Raw genomic sequence first — 20,172 nt, 5'->3', positions numbered from 1 at the left:
TGGCAGGTAGGGAAGGATCAGCGCCTAGCTTTTTTAAAATAGGGATAATAACTGCAGATTTATGGGCAGTTGGGACAATGCCAGAAGTGAGGGAGTTATTGATTAAAGTGAGAGGGGGGGAGTAACAACTGGAAAAGATCTCTTTAAGGGCGAATGCCGGTCCGATGTCATGCGGTGAGCCCGATTTGACCCGAGCCAGTAAGGGGAGAAGGGTGTCCCGTGTCAGAAGGGGGAATTGAGTAAGAGGTGAGGCGGCGGCATGCGGGTCCACAGTGGACAGGATAGGAAGTGAGGGAGGGATATTCGCCTTGATGAGAGCCACCTTCTCTATAAAAAAGGAATTGAGGGAATTGCATAGTGATTGGGACGGGGGAATTTTGGAGATCACCCTGTCAGAGGCAGCGAGCTCGTGCACCGTGGCGAATATTTCCTTCGATTGATTTGCAGCTGTCAAGATCTTACCGGAGAAGTACTCAGCCTTAGCCGTTAATATGTCTTGTTTATATTCCTTGAGTACAAGGCAATACTTGGCTTTGAGAAGGGGGCAGTAGGTGCGTCGCCAAGCTCGTTCCGCTCTGCGCGCCTCCAGCTTCTTAACTTTAAGAAGGGGGGAAAACCACCTGTTAGCAGCGTGGGCTCGCTTAATGGCTACTTTCTTAAGGGGAACAATGCTGTTGCATGCCTTTTGCAGCCAGGTGTTGATGGCTGTGAGCTGAGTGGGAAGAGAAAGATCACAAAGCTCTGGGCAAGATCCCGCGAGGGAGGAGCAGACATCAGGGAGGACGGCCTTATCCCACTTCCTAAACCAGGTGTTTTTAGGCAGGGGGGGTTTAGGTGGACGACCAAGGTTCAGCGCAAAGGAGATGAGGAAATGGTCTGACCAAGGGCAGGGCGAAACGGTGGGGGGGTTGGTAGGGATGTTAAGGGTCCATATTTGGTCGAGTTGATGACCTAAGGTATGGGTAGGTGTGGAAAGCTGGGGAAGAAAATTGAGACTAGTGAGCAAGGCAGAGAACTCCTTAGATCTAGCGTCCTCGGCCGTACTGTACTACTACTGTAATATTTGAACATTACCGAATCACAAATTATGATGTTAAACAACACACAATTTGAGAATCAGTAATCCTAATGTATTGAAGTGACACTTCCTCAGCTTGTGACTCGGTATGATTCACAATTGAATTTTAGGAATTTCCTAACACCGACTCGGTAAATTGCAAATCAATATTTAAGAATCACAAATTGTTAAAGTCACGCCTGGGAGCAGCTGGATTACATCACATTGAGGAAATTCTTTAATGCATGCTCATTTCAGGGCTCTGTAACACAAAACAGGTGAGGGATTGATGCAGGAATGCACTTTGAGGATATTTTGGAGTGTTGTCCAGAGAAGAATCAGAAAAGGATGTTGGTGACAGGAAAATAAAATAAAAATTTAGTGTAAAGGAGCTGGAGGTGCTGGCGGACGAATGCGTGGCTCACTATGATGAGCTTTTCAGCAAGAGCTCTCTCAATGTTATTGAGTACAAAAGAATAAAAATTCCATGGGAGTAACCCAGCACCCAAAGCTAAAATTCGGGAAATGTGGTACTATGTGCAGTCAAGTGCAACAGAGTAGGTCGCCAATCATCTTACAGAGGTATGGGAGACAGGCAGGGGCGCCACCAAGTCCTTTAGAAACTCTAATCGAGTCCACTATGCAGCCAGAGTATTGATGGTTTAACTAACATTGATACATTCTACCCACCAACTACTTCTCATGGTATGGATTGTTTATACAATGTAGTATCATGATTTACAAAAGCTAAAACGTATTTAAAATGATGTTGTATTGTAAAAAAGATTCTATTAAAGTGCTTACATTTAATTTGAATATACATTATGCATTGCAGTATATACATTTCTATGTAGTATTAACTCAAAATTCTTCCTCATATCAGTTAAAACCATTACTAAAAATATTAGCAAGTAAGTGCAGAACTATTTATTTGAAAAATGTAAAGTAAAACTTAAAACGTTTTTCACATTCCACAACGTAATATAGACATATATCCCAAACAGATGTACCATCTCAGAAAGAGAGCACGCAACTGAGCAGGAAGCTACCCCAGAAAGTCCCTCTGGCATGAAGAAAGCCACAAATTCACCAGCCACACGCAGTGCGCCAGTCCCATCCACAGCAGAGCAGCAGTTTCTTCAGCACCGGAGCTCCTCGATGTTTCTGAGTAGCCTACCACAGCCATGGACACACCACAAACAACTCTGAGGGCCGACAGATGTGCGAGAGGCTTATGAAACGTCGACTCTGTGCTTCAACAACAAGACACCTAACAATATTGGAGAAACCTCACTCTAGTTTGGAAGTGTAGAGGCCTCAATGCTCTCTGTGCAGGGCCTGCAAAATAAAAACATTACAAATGTAAATACGCAGTTAATTCCAATGAATCGTACCATGTCTTGCATCAGATGGCCAAGATAAGTTAAGAGAGACGGAGGAGGAGGAACAAAGATTAATTGGACAGAAATCTGACAAGCTTACACAGGCCACGACCTTGCAGCAAGACCATATGACTCAAAGGTGAAAACATTACCAACATATGTCACGCTTAGATTCCATTAGCAGGTCAGTTAATCGTCTGGCACAGGCAGCCATAACATTATGATGGCTACTGTGAATATTCAGAAGGAGACGAGGCACTGTAGTAGGGATGTGGCAACCTGTGGGCTGTATTGCAAGTTACAATAGCCGTAGGATATATGCAAAGCAGCAACAGGAGGTGTAGGGGAAGGGGAACGTGCAGAGGTTTCAAGCCATAGTAGCCTTTCTGTGGCAGATGTAATGATTGTTCTTCGCACATGCAGACATACATCTGGTACTGATGTGTCTGGTATTTCTCATGCTCCTATTGCAGAGAAAACTAGTGCGAGGAGACGCAGAAGTAAACACTAATATTGTGTTTGTGTAGTAACACCGTTTTCATTTGTTTTGTTAATGTAACCTGAAACAAATATGTTGAGAGGTGTTGAAACCTTTACGTTTTGATTTGAGAGTAGCCTAAAACATTTACATTGTTCAGAGTAGAATGATTTTTTTACTATACCATGCCAACACTGTAGTCTTGAGTTAGATTTGAATGTTTGTTTTATGCTTACCTTAAAAGTAATGTGTTGTTATATCTGCATGACATACTGTGTCAGCACCAGCACAAGAGGACTTTTGTGGAATTTGGGGAAGTGGAACTTCATTCTCAGTATCAGATTCAAATTCAATCTCAACATTGGGTAGGTCATTCCCTATTGCAATATTATGTAGCACACCACATGTTGCTAATACTGTGCAGCAGATGCCTGGCCTGTTACCCCATTTTTGTGCAGATAACAGAATCTTCCTTTAAGAATCCCCAATGTGCTCTATTCCTGAGCATGTGCTCTTGTGAGCTCGGCTATATCTGCGCTCACTACTGGTGTTAGGATTCAAATATGGTGTCATCATTCTAGGAAGTTATGCATAATAACTGTCACCTTCAAATAAAAAAGACCTTAGTGTGAGGAACTTGGTTACTAGTTGAGGAGGTGAAACCCTACTCAAGTAGCAACCACAATCCTTGTCAAGGTGAAGTCACAAGCAAACCTCAAACTAACCTGTGCTCAACTCTCTGGCAGTTTGTCACAGAGCAGACAGGCTTAACTTAGAGGCAATGTGTAAAGCATTTGTACAGTGCTTCAATCTATGATAACACACCATAAAAAGAATCCCACACCAAATAAAAAAATAAAGAACATTTGAATAAATAAATCAAGACCAAATTGCCAAAAAACCAATCACTAGAACTGGAGATATGTGCCAACTGTGGTTACTTAGTTGAACTGGACCAGGCCAAAGTCACAAGTTCAGGCTGAACACAATGGAGGATGGGTCAGCTACAGGGACCCACTTAGGTCAGCTGAACACAGTAATTTAATCATGGTTGCGAAGAGATGCAGAGGACCTCTACCATTATACAATTTGGGCCACAGGTTTTACCTGGATTTAATTTACCCATCACTGTCAATATCTCTGGGAGAGTTACTTCTTCCTCTAGGGCAGAGAGGTTCTCCAGTGTTAGGATTGGGACCATCACCCTTGCTTGGTATTCCTCAATTTGAGATGAGTCCGCCAGTGGCGTGCCCTATAGAAATCCTCGTACTATTGTGCAAACTCGTTGGCTATCTCCTGATCTGTGGTGTATATTTCTTTGTTGCCTACAGGGAGGCAACCCGTCTCTCTCCTCCCCAGCTTGCCAGCAATCAGTGTTCCTCCTTCCCTCCTCTACGAGGGTTCGCTGCTCCTCATAGGTCACTGTCTGTCTGGCTCCACCAGCCAGGCACGGGCCAGGTCCATGCCCCCGCTCCCCTGCAGCCACTCCCATAACTCCACAGGTGTCTGAAATAAGAGCGATTTCCCTTGAAATAAGACCTTCAACTTGGCAGGTAATTGAAGGATATACTGGAGATGGAGACTTCACAGTTTGGCCTTCACTGAGTTGAAAGTGCGCCATTGTCTCTGAACCTCCTGGGTGTTGTCTAGGAAGATCAGAATCCTCGAGTTCTCATGGCTGACCTCCCCCATTTTGCATACTTTGGTAAGGATCATGTCCCTCTCTGTCTTGAAAGTTCAGGTAGCGAGCTATTATTGATCTTTGGGGGAGCCCCAGGTAGCGGTCTGCCTCCCAGTGCTCAATGCACCCGCTCTGTAATGAAGCAGGAAGTGAGTCTTAGAGCAGAATTTGTCAAAGCCGCCCATCCAGGAATTGTAGCATGTTCGAGCCCCCAATCTCTACAGGTAATCCTACAAATCAAACGCTGTTCAACCAGGTGTGTTTTTTATTTATTTTTATCAATATATAAAGCGCATGGTTACACCACAAGTGTGTCCCGGCGCTAGTGCAAGTTCTCAGTAAAGTTGGCAAGAGAACAATTTAAGAAGAGTGTCCAGAAACATTGGTGGCAGTCGGTGATCACAATACTAGTTTGAGGGTGGAAACAGCCATGTCTTTGATCTCTTGTGAAAAGTGTTCTCACAAGATTCAGTTCTTAGTCCCCCTGGCAGACTATTCCAGATCTTAGCTGCAAGATATCCAAAGGAGCGATCTCCCATCCTAGCGTTCTGTATTCTAGTCACAGTGACCAGTTCACTGCCTTTAGATCTTAGATTACGTGCCGGTGTGTAAGCAGCTATCACAGACTGGAGATAGCGTGGCCCTTTTTTCCACAGAATTCTGTGGCAATAACACATGGCCTTGAATGTAAGCCTCTTCTCCACAAGTAACCAATGCAGAGTTGCCAGGGCCCTCATTGCCGCTGCTCTTTTTGGGAGGTTCAGCACTAGGCGTACTGCCGCATTTTGGATTGACTGGAGCTTGGTCAGTCCTTTCTTAGATGCTCCCAGATAGAGGATATTACCATGGTCCATCTGGGAGGTGACCAAGACATGTATAATTGTCTTCCTCGCAGTGATGGGTAAAAGGTCAAGGAGTTTCCTTAGGACTTTAAGAGTCCCGAAACATTTCCCTGCCACTTTCCAGATTTGACTTTCTAATGTGAGATTAGCATCAAGCCAGACCCCAAGATGCTTTACATCCTCTTTTGGGGCAGGTATTTGCTCTAGTGTCTCAGGTCACCATGTTGATGTCCATAACAAGGGGGCCTTTCCAACTACCAGCACCTCTGTTTTGTTACAATTGAGTTTCAAGCAGTGGTTCGACATCCATGCGGCTAGCTCCTCTAAGCATAGAGAGAATTGATCAGCTGTCCGCACTGGATTCTGAGATAAAGTGACAATCAATTGTGTATCATCAGCATATGATACAATACTCACATTGTATCCTTCCACTAATTCTGCAAGAGGACCCATGTAGAGATTGAACAGCGTTGGGCTTAGAATTGAGCCATCTGGGACCCTCTTGGAGGTATGTGGGTGCTGAGTGACTTGATAACACAGTGATGAAAGAAAGGACATCCTCCAGCGCAGACCTGAACCTCCAACCCTGCATTTCCATAGTCTTTGGAGAATAAGCCTATGAGATACAGAGTCAAATGCCGCACAGAGGTCGAACAGGGTCAGTGCAGCAGTCTGCCCTGCATACGCGCATTTCCTTAAAGTTTCTGTCGCAAGGAGTAGAGCCAACTCTGTGGGATGGGCGGCTCTAAAGCCGGATTGTGAAGGTTGGAACAGGTCGCTCAGGTTAATGTGATTAACAAATTGCTTATTGGCTACTTTCTCTGCAATTTTTGCAAAAGAACGGTAGCAGTGAAATAGGGTGCTGGTTTTCAAACACTTCCATTTTTTCAGTATAAAAGTTGCAGCGCGTTTCCCAATAAGCGCATGATATTGTTCAAGTTCTTTTTTATAATTATCCCTCGTTTTAGTGCTATAGTCCTTCCTCCACCTGCGATCTACTTGTTTGCATTTTTTTTAGGCATCATTAGAGTGTCATTAAACCAGGGTGCTGATGCCCTCATCCTGTTAGTGTTCAATGTGGCCCACGGTGCAGTTTCGTCAAGTACACCCGTTATCCAGTTTTCCAGTTTTCCACATCCCTGTTTGCTATGTTGATGTCCTCCTCAAGTTTGGGGCTGGTATTCAAAAGTACTTGAGAGAAAGTATCAGGGTTAAATCTTGTCCACTTCCTCCATTTAATTACCTGCCTAGGCCCTAGACCTAACGATGATTTGCCTACGAGAAGGTACAGAAAAGGACACTTAGTGATGGTCTGACCAAGGGACTGCCCATGGCATCTCCACCTCAAACTCAGCTGAGTTGGTAAATATTGGATCTTGAATGTGTCCCAGTCGATGGATTGGATCGTTCACTTTTTGCACCAGGTTCATATACATAAGGTCCTTGCATAACGATTGTACTTCAAGGTTCTCCTTATTCAATCAATCAATCAATCAGTTATTTGTTAAGCACACTACATACTCGTGAGGGTCTCAAGGCGCTGGGGGGGGGGATGTGGGGGCCGCTACTGATTGAACAGCCAGGTCTTTAGTGTCCTCCTGAAGGTCAGCAGGTCTTGGGTCTGTTGTAGGCTCAGTGGGAGGGTGTTCCATGTCTTCGCGGCTAGGTGGGAGAAGTATCTCCCGCCGGTGGTTGTTCTTCGGATGCATGGGATGGTGGCGAGTGAGAGGTCGGTGGAGCATAGCTGGCGGTTGGGGGTGTAGAAGGAGAGCCGTCTGTTGTGATAGGCTGGGCCGGCCTTATGGAGTGCCTTGTGTGCGTGGATGAGGAGTTTGAAGGATATCCTCTTGTTGACAGGGAGCCAGTGCAGGTTTCTCAGGTGGGGGTGATGCGGTCGTGTCGTGGTACATCGAGGATCAGTCGTGCCGAGGCATTTTGGATGTGTTGTAGTCAATTGATGAGCTTGGTCGGGGCTCCCGCGTAGAGGGCGTTTCCGTAGTCAAGTCTGCTGCTGACGAGGGCCTGGGTGACTGTCTTTCTTGTATCTGTCGGGATCCATCTTTAAATCTTGCGGAGCATGTGGAGGGTGTTGAAGCAGGGTTCAGGAGACAGCGTTGACTTGCTTGGTCATTGAGAGCATTGATTCAAGGATTATTCCCAGGTTGTGTACGTGGTCGGTGGGGGTCGGGGCTGCCCCCAGTGCTGTTGGCCACCAGGAGTCGTCCCAGGCTGACGGGTTGGAACCGAGGATGAGGACCTCCGTCTTGTCCGAGTTCAGCTTCAGACAGCTGATCTTCATCCAGTCGGCGAAAGTGCAAGTTAAGGTCGCCCAAAATTAACAGATTGTTATACTGCAGTGCTGGCTGAATCAATTTCTCCACCAGGCTCAATATAAATTGTGCGGCAGGACCTGGTGGGCGATAAATTAGGAAACCAACTATCGTGTAGTCTTCAGCTGCAGCAAGAGTAAAAAAGAAAGCCTCACAGATCTCAAGATTAGCCTCCTTTATGCAGCATTTCAGCAACAATTTATATATTATAGCAATTCCTCCTCCTCTTTGTATTGAGCGATCATGTCTAAGTATGCCAAATCCTTGTGGAAGTACACCAAGGATATCAGGAATAGAGCACTCGTTCAGCTATGTTTCAGAAAGAAATAAAGCAGTGGGCTTTTTATTGTTTAGGATCTCAAAAATGTCATATTTGTTTTTCACTATTGAACGACAATTTATTAAAAGTAAGTGCAGTTTAGATGTAAGATGTTCAATCTGTTTCCTAGGTTCAAAGTCCGTGTTGCAGATAGAGCATTTTAATGGACCGAGGTCTACTGTTAATTTGTGCCAACATGTTTCAGAAATTGGAGGTGCTAGGCTACAGAGAGCATCGGATGCATAGTGTAAACGTTGTTGGGTCTCGCAGCTGACAGGGGTTCTGGCCCCTGGTCCTGGCCAGGCGCGGCTGGGTGCAGATGGACTTGCTTTTTGCACGCCTTCGGCATGTCCTCTGCGCTTCCACTTCACAGCTCTCCTATATCCAAACGGGGTGATTCCATTCCACAAACAACTAGCCCGGCAACCTACCCAAAATGGTGGTCGTAGGCATCTAAATCTTGGCAGAGGGGAAAAATCTGCTTCCTTGGGATAACAAAGTCGAGGAGCAGAGCTCTTCTAACCTCCAATCTACATCCTTATTAGTGGTTCGGGGTTCTGGCACTTCTTTACAGAGGGTCTGGACCATTTCTTCCAGCTTGCACATTCGGGTTTTGGCTGAGGTGACTCTCTCTGCCATATTTCAGAGATCCTGGTGCAGGAACAAGACATCGGAGCACACCTCAGCCCACTCTTCCCTCTAGGGCCTCCCGGGATGACTGGATGGCAAGGAGAAGGGCAGCATTATCTGGCATTGCCGGGGGCACTTCGTCCGCAGGGGGTGTTACCACTTTCATGCATTGTTCTATTTTCCCCTGGCGAGGGGTTTAGGGTCCTAATCGCTGGCCATGCTCCCCGTTCCAGCCCACCACTCCTGTTTCCTCAAATCGATTTGGCCTGGGTGCATTGGGGTAATAGCTCAGTTGCGGACCCATAGGCCTGGAGATGCAGGACAGGACATCACCACTACACCGCAGCTTTGGTGTGTGGGGAAGCCACCCTCCTGTTCTCTTATCCCCTGCATCACTGTATCTTGGGTAAGAAGACACCAACCTTCATCCTCCACTCAGCTCAGCTGAAAGGAGAGGGGCTGGGAAGCCCACCATCCCGCTGCCAGAAAGAACGGTCTGTTTGGGCCCTCAATGTGCCATCAACATTACCCCGAGGAGGTCAGATAGTTCAAGAGAGGGGGTTCTTGCTTTATGTCGCTGCGTCTGCCCAGCCAGTTTGAGTTTGCTTCGGTCCTGGGCCAGGGGAGGCCTACTCGGCGTGAACCCATCATTAAGTCGGAGGATCCTCTCCCATCTCCCATGCTGCTGCCCAAGTGATGTGGCCTTTAGTTGCTCAACCCAAAGTCCTTCAGGCCACTAGAGTATATTGCTGTCAGCATCAGTGTTAGGATCCACCATCAAGGCCTGCGTGATTATGGTGATTATGGTATACTGATGGGGCACTCTTCTTGGGGCAAGTTAGGCCTACCCCCTACACTTCCAAGACTCAGGTCGTTTCACATGCTGTTCACCTCACTACCCCCCCAGGTGCCAGTTGTTGTTATGGAGGGGGTGGGGCACGTGTCAAAATCTCTCGCCTGTCTCAGGAGCCCCAGGCAGGGTCGCTTGTACCAGGAGGGCACAGAGTGGGGTCAGCAGCCTCGTCCCTCTTGGTCACTGCTCAATTCCAGCGCCTGCTCTCTACTGAGTCGCCCAGGTGGCTCGGAGGCAGAAGGTACAGGTGCCCAAGGCTGCTGGATCACACCACATGTAGTCCTCAGTATGTTGGTAGTGGGGGTGAAAGGGAGGCTGCCAGTGATCCAGGGCCTGCAGCCCATCCATGGTGACTGGCACCAGCACTGGAATTCAGGTGCGCCTAGCACCCAATTGCCTACCAGATCACCCATTGGGTGTGGGCCCACCCCTCAGAGGGCCCACGCAACTCACAGCCTCCTGGGTAGGCCTCAGGGGTGGCTGATCAGCTATAGCAGAGGAGCGTCAGACCACCTCTTTTAAGCTGTGCGAGGAAGAAGAAACATAAAATGATAACTAGGAGTTTTTATTATTTTATGTTTCCTGCCTCTTTGGGGGTGGGCGGGGCTGCTCTTCTCTCGGCGTTACAAATAATGGGGTAACCCAAAAATCATCACCAGACCTGGGTATAATGCGGGAATGACAGAGTATTGGTCTCTCGGAGCAGGGCAGGGGAGGAGTGGTTTACCCACTCCTAAGTGCCCAATGACTATGTGGTCGGCCCTCTCAGGCCACACAAACCAGTCGTGAGCACTTTCCCATTCTCCATGCAGGCTGCATTACAGCCTGCGTGGAGAACAAACCCAGGCCGCCCTTACCTGGTTGAGTGTCGAAACAGGGCGCTCAAAACAAATCACTACTCTACTATGCAGCGTTGTGATTATTCATGGGAGCCTGGCTATACTTTTTCCTGTTCCTGTCTGATGAGGAGAGCAGAGACGCTGGCCCCGGCAAGGTAAGTGTTTTTTTAATGATCATTTTATTTATTTTTGAATTGCGCACCACCTCCACTCCTGCTCGCCCGCACCCGCCCTAGACGCTCTGTGGTTTCACCTCAATTCCCCTTGCCAGGAGGCCCCATCCAGCCTTCACCACACCAAGGCCTCGGCGGCATTGGGGCGTCTTGTCTGGGCATTGCAGTGGTTCATGCCATTGGCCCACCTAGCCAGTGGGATCCAGGGACCGAATTTAGAACAATAATCATGGGACTGACAAGGATATCAAAGGATTAAAAAGGGGGCTTGATGCGGAGCGTGCTCAAGGAGCATCCAACTTCATCACCATCTTGGCCACGCCGAAATTATACTGGGTTGCCCACTGACTTTTAGTCTACATTGCGGGGCTTTCCAATAATCCTGGACACAGCCTGTCTAAACCAGCATAATGAAAAAATTTCAACTCTGACTGCCTGTTTATTTTAAACATCTGCTGTCAGACTTTGAAATGTAGATATCATGTTGCTTGTAGCAGACTTGTATCGCCTTACGTGTTAGCAAATTCATTGTTTAGATGAATTGACACTTTAATGAGTTTTGCGAAAGGTTATGATATGTCAAATGTGGACCAAATGCAGACAGGCTAACTTAACGTGTCCAAAATGGCATCTGGCTTTGGGAGTTTATGACATACCGTATTGCTAGACGTTCGTACATCTAGCCCTAATTCCTTATGAAGCATCAACCAAATCTATACTATCAGCAGTAAACTCACAGTATCAACCGTCTGATAACTAGCACCAGTAAAACCCTATGCTACATCAAACAGTTGACAAGCATGAGTAGTAAATGGTCACCGACTATCAGTACCAAAGTGCTACTCCATTAAACCCCTACACAATTTCTCCCAGCTCAGTACTTTCAGCAGTGCTAGTCACAGTAAACTCCTGTTTCTCGTGCCACCTGATGATCTTACTAGTACTTCTTAGTCTTCCTTCTCATATCCATTCACATACATACAGCGCTCTATTTCAAGTCTGTTTGCCCATGTGACTGTAAAGTACAAAATCTGAAATTAAAACAAGGCTACCCCAACATCTGCTGTGGTTTCAAGTAACTGCTCATGCAACGTTGAGTGACACTGTTGTACTCTGGGTGTGTGTGCACATGTGTGTTTGATCTCATGCATCTTTATTTAATCTCACAAGTGCTATGGAAGCCGCAACCACCGGGTCCTCATAATCCTTCCAACTCCAGTTTATGTTCCCTCTTTGAACACTCAAGTTCTCATGACACTTATTGAGTTGATTTTGATTCATTAAAATGTGTGCCTAATATTATGCACTGAAAGAAGAACACTGCACTTAATAGAACTGTAGTTTTATGTGCTTGATATGACTAGGCCTAAACTAGGCCTTAACTCCATTTTCTTTCTTGAAGCAACCATGATAATGTTTGTGTTTTCATTCTTTTTGGACTTGGCCCTTTCTGCAGGGTCATCCTTAAACCATTTGCCTTTCTCCTAGCCTTTTTTCTGACATGGTGTTGGTGGTTTTAGGACTCTGGGCACTTTAGCACTGCTGTCCAGTGTAAATTGCGTGTGCTCTCTGTGTTATGTGTTAAATATGGTAATTTTATTTATTATTAGTATTTAATATTATGAAGTTCTATATAGCGCTAGCCAGACCCAGGGGTATCGGAGCGCTTTACAACCATCGAAATGCATTGACCAAACAAACATTCACAGTAAGTACAGTGCAGATATCAGCACAAGTGTCAATAGTCCCAAGACAATATCGGGTATACACTTTGCGTATTAGAGGGTTAAGTCACCAGTGTCAATACATACTCGTAGTACCTTATCAGGATGACCGTAATCTGGGTATCCCACCCCCATCAGTGGGTGTTGTCAACAGCTCTTCTGCATCTCATGCCCCTTTGCTAGGGACCGATCTAGGAAAGGATTTTTGAGTTGCTCTTTGAATTTTGCGGAGGGGATAGTTCTGATATGGGGAGGATAGCGTTCCAGATTTTGGGCGCGTTTCCTGCAAAGGATCGGGCTGCAGTTTTTTGTATGCGTGCTTTCATTGGGATGAGTTGTAGCGTGTTTGAGCTCTGGAGAGACCTGGTTTGTCCAGCTTTTTCGAGTTTAGAGGCCAAGTATTCGGGTTTGCCTGTGTGGAGGACTTTGTGGGTGAGGCATGCTGTTCTGAAACTGACATGCATTTCAACTGGGAGCCATTTTAGTTCTCTGAGTGCAGGTGAGACATGGTCAAATTTCTTTGACCATTCTAGCTGCTGTGTTTAGTGTTGTTTTAAGGGGGGCCAGGTGTGCCTTTGCTTAGCCTGAAAGTGTTGCGATCCCATAGTCTAATCTGGATAACACCAGTGATTGGGTAACTTGTTTAAGGTCCTTGGCTGGGATGAAAGGTTTTATTTTGTTCAATAGATTTAAGTCCAGGAAGGCGCTCTTAACAGAGATCTTAATGTGTTTGGTCATATTAAGTTTCAGGTCTAAAGTAATGCCTAATGATTTTACAGAATCCGCCAGGGTGAGGTTTCCGTCGAGTGTATCGATCGCAGATAGCCATTCTGTAATTTAAGGGTTCTCTTCTTTGTTTGAGATGAGGAGTATTTCAGTCTTGTCCTGATTGAGTTTTAGGGGGTTCCTTGTTAGTCAGTGTTGGACTTCTCTGAGCGTGTCATTGAGTCTCTGAATGTCGTCAATGGATGTGGTTTCCAGATAGATCTGTGTGTCATCGGCATAAAGGTGGAAGGGGATATTAGCTTTTCTGAGTAAGGTTGTGAGTGGTTCCATGTAAATGTTAAAAAGTTGTGGGGAGAGCACTGATCCTTGGGGGACTCCCTTGCTAACTTGATGTAGGTTAGAGGTGCAGTTTTTGATTTTTATTCTTTGAGTGCAGATGTGGAGGAAGGAGGAGAACCATTGTGGATGTGATCAACCGTGTCAAAAGCTGCGGATAAATCTAGGAGGAGGAGAAGGCAGCATTTGTCCCCATCCAATGATTTGTGCATGTCATCGATGACATTGAGGATCGCGGTTCCCATGCTACATCCCTTTCTAAAGCCTGTTTGGCCTATTTAATTTACCTGTAAGTCCCCTGTAAAGTGGTATCTCATATACCCAGGGCTGGTAAATTAAATGCTACTGGTGGGCTTGCAGCACTGATTGCCCCACCCACCAAAGTAGCCTTGCAAACCGATCTCAGGCCTCTGCCATTGCAGGGCCTGTGTGTGCAGTGTTACTGCTGCTGTGACGTGGCACCTAAAGTGTGTTCCATATCTGTGACCCCCCTTTTTACTCCATGTCAGTCACCCCTAAGGTAGGCCCTAGCTAGCCTTATGGGCAGGGTGCATGGTAGGTAAAAGGTAGGACATGTACCTTAAGTGTGTGACATGTCCTGATAGTGACAAACAGCCATTTTGGCTTCTCACTTCTGTGAGGCTGCCCTCCCGTAGCAATGCATTGGGGATTCCCTGATAAGCATTTCAGTGGTAGTTCCTCATATGAGAGGAGCAGCGTGGTCAAGTTTAGTATATTTGGAATTGTAATAATAAAGGATGTGCAATTGTGTGCGCAGATTTATTTTAACTATTTTAGAAATGCCACTTTTAGAAGTTGGCATTTCTGTGTGCTATGTGTCTGCCTGCCTGATGTGAATTGCATGTCTAGCTTTTGAGTGGCAGGGGCTGATGAAGTGTGTGTGGCTCCAGGAGGGGCAGCGTGAGTCAGCACTAGGCTGAATGGGACATCTACGTTTGGAGTAGTGGGAGGAGTAGCCCCCTGACCCTGAATAGGATTGTGCCTGCCCTGTACAATGTTGGCTCTGCTCCCCTGTGGTGTGTCTGATGACGAGCCCACACCTGACAAAGAGGAAGAGGAGCCTGGTAAACAGAGTGCTCCAATTCTCCCCTGAACCCATTTTTGCTGGTTCCCCCAAGCACTGTGCCAGAGCAGACAAAGCAAATGTGCCTTATAAATATAGGGGCTGAGACCCCATGAGTTGTGTTGTTCCTGTGCTTGGGGGGCTTGCTGCTGCTGGGCCTCAGGAGGAACCGCCACAAGGGACTGCCTCCCTGCTGGAGGGCCCTGTGTGCTGGCCTACCTGGGCCCAGCTTTGCCCCCTTAAATCCTTAAGGACTTTTGGACTTGAGCGCCTTGAGAACGCTTTTCTTCCTGCCAAAGAAGAACGTGGTCTTCGCAGCGCGGAGCTGCCAACTATCTGGAGGGAATCCCGACGTGTGGATTCCCCTGCATTCCTGCCAGGTGAAGCGGGAGCCCACCCCACATTGTGCCTGTCGAGCGGGTGCCAACCCCGCTTTAGGCTTTTATTTTAAGGTGGGTGCCCACCCCGCTTATATGGTTATTTTCGAGCGGGTGCCCACCCCGCATTGCCGCCGTGAAGAGGAGCCACCGGCCTGACCAGGAAGCCAGGTGGCCTTGCCTGACTGTGGGCCGGGCCTCTGAAGCAGGCGGAGCAGGGAGAGGAAGTGCCGCCCACCGCAGGAACCATCCGGAGCCTCGCAGGCTCCCCTCCAAAGTCCTGTGTCCCTGGAGAGGGACCGGGTGTAGGCAGAGTGAAGGGGGAGCCTTGCGGGCTCCTCAGGATGCCGCGTGCGGCCGAAGAGCGAGGCCATGACTGGAGGAGAGCCCCACAGCAGGGCCTCGGTGAGTGGGGGCAGACCGGAGCCGATCTGGTGCTCCCGAGGCATGTGTAGTGTCTGCGCCTATTTTTCCTTGTTGGAGACCTCTTCGTTTTCCTCACAGCTGCGCCGCCATATCGGTCAGCTGCATCATTGGTAGGCCTCGTTTGTGAAAGGGGGCATTTCCGAGTTCTGTTCTCCTGATTGGGACCAGAGGGGTGCCGTCGTGCCAGGCCGCATTATCACAGCTGCATCGCAATTGGCAGGCAGCTGCAACGATTGGCATATTTGTTGAGAGTGCTCCAGTGGGGGCCCAGATGGCACAGTGAGTGCCAGTGCCTACATTCTTCTTCACAGCTGCACCGCAATAAGCGGCAGCTGCAACGCATAGACCAGAGCATTTAGAGGAGTCCAAGGGGGCCCAGGAGGCACGGTGGTGCCAGCACAATTGCACACTTTGATTCTGCTGCAGTGGCAGCCAGCCCTGACATTTGGGAAATAGGGTATTTGAGTCCTCTGAGAAGGCCAATTGGCCAGGGGGACAGTGTTAGGTTAGTAGGGCGTCAAGCCCTAAGGTGATTTATGTGGTGCCTATGATCAAAGTGATTTATGCACTCTGATTTATGCCTCCGATGTGATGTGTTTAGGCTTATGAGTTTGGCGCAGAATGTGTTTTAGCCTGATGTGATATGGATTGCATAATATGATTTATGTTGCAGGATATAATGCTGAGTACAGTGTTTTGCCAGTCATTACTGGTTGTGTTCTACATTTACTATTTGTGCTTGTGATGGTTCTGACAGTGGCCCAATTGGCCCTGTCATGTGTATATAATCCCCTGGAAATATTGCCTAGTGCCAGTTGGCACAGTGTATATTGTGTGATTACTATTCCAATGTGTTTTGCATAATACAAAGGCTATTTTTATATATAACTTTGTGAGGAGTGTCTTTTGTGGCGTGCCTAGTGTGTTGCCGCTGTGTGTGTGTTGCGCAAACGCTTTACACATTGCCTCTGGGATAACCCTGACTGCTCCTGCCAAGCTACCAAGGGCAGAGCAGGGGTTATCTTCAGCGTGTACCTCCCTTGCCCTGACTAGAGTGGTGGTTTCTGCCTGGCTTTGGCGCAAGCCTTAGCCAACCAGAAATCCCATTTTTAACAACTCTCCTATTCACCGCAAGTAACAAAAACGTGCGATCGTAATACTTTGTATTGACATGCTATTCTCAATTACCACGGAGGAAGCCTTTGGCTATTTTCAAGGCTCGTCCTAATTATGACACTGTATGCTTATTCATTTGTATGAATTCCATTGTTTTGTAACTAGTTTGTATTGTCACATCCAAAGACACCAAGGGCCATATGTATCAACATACCCTTTTGCGATTCCTAAATAGCGAATTTTAAGGAATCGCTATTTAGAAATCGCAAAATGGTATGTATGAAGAAATTCGCTATTTTTTAGTGACTCCTTGAAATTCCTTAATTGCGATTAGCAAATTGCTAATCGCAATTAAGGAATAATTTCCCATTCATTTCTATGGGCCAGGAGGCCCATAGGAATGAATGGGAAATTATTCTCAATTTGCGATTCACTATTTGCTAATCGCAAATTGAGAATAATTTCAAGGGTGCAGGGGTGTCTCAAGAACACCCCGCTGCACCCCTGAAAATGACATATGTGCGCATATGGCGCACATACATGCCCTAAGGGCATGTATGAGCGTCACATGGCACCATTGGATTTTCCAAAAAATGCTTTTTTAAAAGAATTCGCAACTTACCACCAACTAGAAGTTGGTGGTAAATTACGATTCCTTAAGGGCATTTCGGAATGTATTTTTCCCTTGATACATTGCATTTAAGGAATCGCAAAATTTGCAATTCCTTAAATGCAATCGCAAAATAAGGAATGGCAAATTTTGCAATTCCTTATTTTGCACCCAAATTGTTTGATACATTCCATTTTGCGAAAATGAGTTCGCAATCGCCGAAATTCTGTGAATTTCGGCGTTTGCGAACCCATTTGGCCTTGCTACATATGGTCCTAGGTTAGACTTGGGTACATTAGTATTCAAGTTAGGGGCTTGTGTTAGAATGGTGACATTAGATGACATTTTATAATTCTGTATTGTGACAACCATGTATTGCTGCATTTGTTAATCCTATGGTCTTTGCAATTTTAAATGATTTCCATATTAAAATAGGCTGAAAAAGATGCATTTCTGGAGGTGAACCTGTCTTGTCTTCAAAACATCCAGACAGGGGCAGAACTCTTGTGAGATCATTTTGTGCATTGGATTCAGAACATTTTTTGCAGTGACTTCACATTGTTTACTGCTGCATTTCACTGAGCCTTTTGCTAATTCCCTATAAATGATTATTATTAATGTTTGATTGAAATCTATTTTTTGCCTTCTGTATTGCACTTTGAATTATTTTAATAATCTTTCATGGTTTGCATTTTATATCTGATGCCAGAGGATTTCTTTCCTTGAAATGCTAATATTTGAACTTGTGTTGGGGTGCTGTCTATGGACTCATTGCCTCATACATGCTTGAGCTTGAAACACCCTCCCTGGTCCTACATGGGCACGTTATCTGGCAAGTTAGCATCAAGAACACTATGGTGCTTCCCATGCCCGTATGCCTGTGTCTTCTGTCTTTGGTGTTCCCTTGCTTTGGCCTTATGAGAATATTAACCTTGTCAGCAGATACCACCTTTATTTGATAGGAATGGAGAAGGAGAGCAGAAAGCACCTCCCTCATGCGCCATGCTCACCATGCATACACAAGCTTCTCTTTCTGACGTCAATAATCCACAATCTCGCAGGTTATATATTAGACAAAAAGCAGTTTATTGACTCAGACAATTCGTTCCTAAACAGACCGGGCCAGGAGGGGGCTGGGCTTACCCATTTCTCTTGGGCCTTCCATTTTGCAGGTACTTTCACTTGTTTGTGTTGTTTTCCCTATAATTTGCCTAACCTTGTCCAGTTATATTACCGTTATAAGCAATGCCTATTAAGTGCGCCTTTTAACCGTAAAAGCCAGCTACGGGCAAGAGGAAACATCTGGAGTGCTGTTAACTTCCGCTCCCCCAATGAAATGCACGCCTGTAGATCGGATACAGGAGAGGGAAGTAGGGGTTATTAATACTGAAATAGCCGTCACCCAGAGACAGTTGTCACTCAGCTCTGCTGCCAGGCGATTATATTCTTTCAGATCTTCAGCACAACTCTCCTGTTAGCCACCTTGTTGCTTGTAAAGTTTTGGACCCTTCAGGGGACCCTCCAGTGGTGGTAAAGACCACTCCTCCCATTGCTGCTGGACATAAGGCTCCAAAGAGTGAAAATGGAGGCCCGAAGCAATGAGACTGATGTAGCCACTCAGACAGACAACACAGCAGTGTTGGTTGAGGATGTTTTATTGTCCCATTATTCACCAGCAGATGCATCCGTACCTTCACTGAATTCCTGTGGCAGTGAGTGCCTTTGACTGACTGCTTTACTAAATTCAAGGCCTTTTCACGGGATGAACTCTCACCTTTATTAGAATGGTTGAGAGTTATTTAATGCCAACTTGAGTCTTCTTCGCTACAGCGTTCCTTTTTTTAAGTGACCCCACGGTGTGTACTGAATCAAGCAATATGCCAAGCAATGATGCTTCAACATCGCATTCAAAACCTTTGAGTGAACAAGCCCCAATGTTGGCTGGGAGGGAGGGAGGAGGGGGGGGGGGGGTCTTACCTTCAGATTCCTCAGCAACTCAGGTGACCCAGTGGCTGCCTCTCTGGTAGGGGAACCTGAGGTTAAGGATATTAATATGAGCCCAGATCTGACTTTTTTAAAATCTCCCCCCTGTCGTTTGCCCATATGTTGCGGTCTTAATTGGGATCCCTCCTTTAAGGAAGATTCACAAGGAGTTTGATGTGGAGCTGTGAAATAAAGCATTGGCCTGGTTAGCTCGAAACTGGGACCTCTCTTTTGCTGTCTCTGAGGAGATTTTCTTAGCACGTAGGATTTGTTGGATTGACCCCAGCCTCATCACTGTTCAAGGAGACTGTGGAATTATTACATTTAAGTCGCCCCCAGTTGCTCAGGCTATGTTGTGTTGGAACAAGAGTGTGGGTGTGGCCCTGGGAGTTCTATAGTCCCTGTCCCACGTGGTTATTTCTTTAAGCCTCATTTGAGGTCTGTGTCTCTTTGAAGTTTGCAGACTGAGGCCACTGGCGTAACGAAAAGTGAGGGGGCCTCCCTGCACGGTACTTAGAGGGGCCCCCTCCGGGCTCAATCAGGAGCTCTCCCGGCCAGAGTGTAGTGCCGAGGGGCCCCTTGGAGCTATAGGGCCCCCGCACCGCGGGGGCTGCGTGGGCCTGTGTTACGCCCCTGACTGAGGCGACTTGGGGAATCAAGGTTGTTGAGACTGCGGGGGCGATGACAATTATAGCACAGCCTGGTCAGACTATTTCTCCATGTGTTTCTAATAACATTCGGTTTAATGTGCTTGTGGGGAATCGGTTTGATGTCTTATCCGAATCTGACAGACTGCCACAGTCCCCCACTGGAGACTGCTCATAGGCGTGTCTGAGAAAGAAGTAAGCCCAGGGAGACGGACTGAGGCAGACCCTGCCAGGCCAAGCAATCGTTTCTCTCTTGGGTTGGAACATAGCTGGTCTTGAAGATAAAATTCCAATTCTTGAATGGTTGGATTTTATTGTTAAATTTGACTTTGTTGTTTTACAAGAAACGTTGGCCACCTCATCGATCTTATGTTGGCGGTAGTGACTAATATTGATTCTGGTAGCCCTGAATATGGGGCAGTGCTCATTAAAGATAGCGCAGGCTCTTTTTATTTTTACCTGGTGAATTGTCTTAATAAAGATTTTACAAATTATTTTTACAATCTTTTTGAGGAACTGTTTCAGTTCTTAGCGGGACTTAAACCAATTGGACCTAATA

Source organism: Lissotriton helveticus, chromosome 1_1 (genome assembly GCF_964261635.1).
Source record: "Lissotriton helveticus chromosome 1_1, aLisHel1.1, whole genome shotgun sequence".
NCBI lineage: Eukaryota > Metazoa > Chordata > Amphibia > Caudata > Salamandridae > Lissotriton > Lissotriton helveticus.
Note: the sequence above shows the minus strand (reverse complement) of the source record.